Source organism: Carica papaya, chromosome 4 (genome assembly GCF_054855325.1).
Source record: "Carica papaya isolate Zhongbai chromosome 4, ASM5485532v1, whole genome shotgun sequence".
In the NCBI taxonomy this organism is placed as follows: domain Eukaryota; kingdom Viridiplantae; phylum Streptophyta; class Magnoliopsida; order Brassicales; family Caricaceae; genus Carica; species Carica papaya.
In genome coordinates this window covers 18,898,961-18,900,305 of record NC_142312.1, presented here as the reverse complement: position 1 = coordinate 18,900,305, position 1,345 = coordinate 18,898,961, and positions in this window count along the sequence as shown.

Genomic DNA, 1,345 nt, shown 5'->3' with positions numbered 1-1,345 from the left:
ACCCTATATTTATATGTTTACCAAAACGACGTCATTTGAAGGTATTGAGAATGGTTAGATTGGGCTATTTCATAAGGTGGGCTGAATGGGCTTGGATAATGAGATTGGGCTGAGTTTTTGTTTTTGTTTTTCTCTTCTTTTTCTTTGTTCATTCACTCTTTTTTAATTATTTTTTTATTTTATTTTCTTTTCTTTTTTTTTTCTCCTTTTTTCTTCTTATTTTGCCTAACATAATGACAATAACCATAATAAGAATAAAAAATCTTTAAAATTTTAAAAAAATTAAAAAATATGAAATTTAGCTTAGACAAAATTAAGGTATTATAACTAAATAAAAAAGTGAAAAATGAAAAAAAGAAAGAAATGATGATAAAAGAATCCATAAATCTTGTATTTATTTGGTCATTTTTGCAAAAGGTAAAGAGTAATTGTAGTACCTTAATTTTGTCTAAGATAAATTTTATATTTTTTTAATTTTTGAAAGATTTGTTCTTCTTATTATTGTTGAGTGCAAAATGAGAAGAAAAAAGAGAGAAAAAGAAAAATTCATAAAATAGAAAGAAATTTTAAAGTGGCGTCGTTTTGGTAGCCCAATGTCAAGACCAAAAACAATGACGTCGTTTTTGTAAACACATAAAAATATGCATTTAGGTACGAGGGCTTGAAATTGCTGTCATTATCTCTCTGCATTAAAGAAGATCACTTGACAAGCTTTCTTGAGGTTTATTTTCATATAGAAGAATTATATAGAATTCTACCAAGAAACTCTCTTTCCTCTAAACATATGGATTCAAAATGCAAGCAGACATATCGGTGTTCCGAACTTCTCTGTCAAGTTTCCTTTAGGTTGCAGATTTGGCAATATTGAATCACGAGAATACAGCCAAGTTATTAGGCTATTACAAAAATGTATCAAAATTTTGAATATGTATCAAATTTGTGCTTACCTCATGCTTGAATTGTCAAATCACCACATCAAGGTTGCTAGCTATTGGTCAATTTGCTCAGGGACTCAAATATCTACACACTGAAATTGCACAAAACTGCAGTGCCGATTATGCATTCCAACGTTCGAAAAGTTGTTCTTCCTCTCTCTCCCTTCACCCACAAATCTCCTCTTCACCAGCATCAAGTCGTCTCCTCTCCCTCTCTAGAATTTCTTCTGCCCGAGAGAGTTTGAGAAAGAGTGATATTTACTTTATACTATCATTTTGCTAATCTTATATCCTTTTATGATGTTCGAGTTTCAATAATAAACTTTTGTTTGTATTTTTGCTTTCTTGAATATTTTTATTTTTCTCATTTTTTATATATTTTTTCAAATTTTTGTTTTTTCTTTTTACTT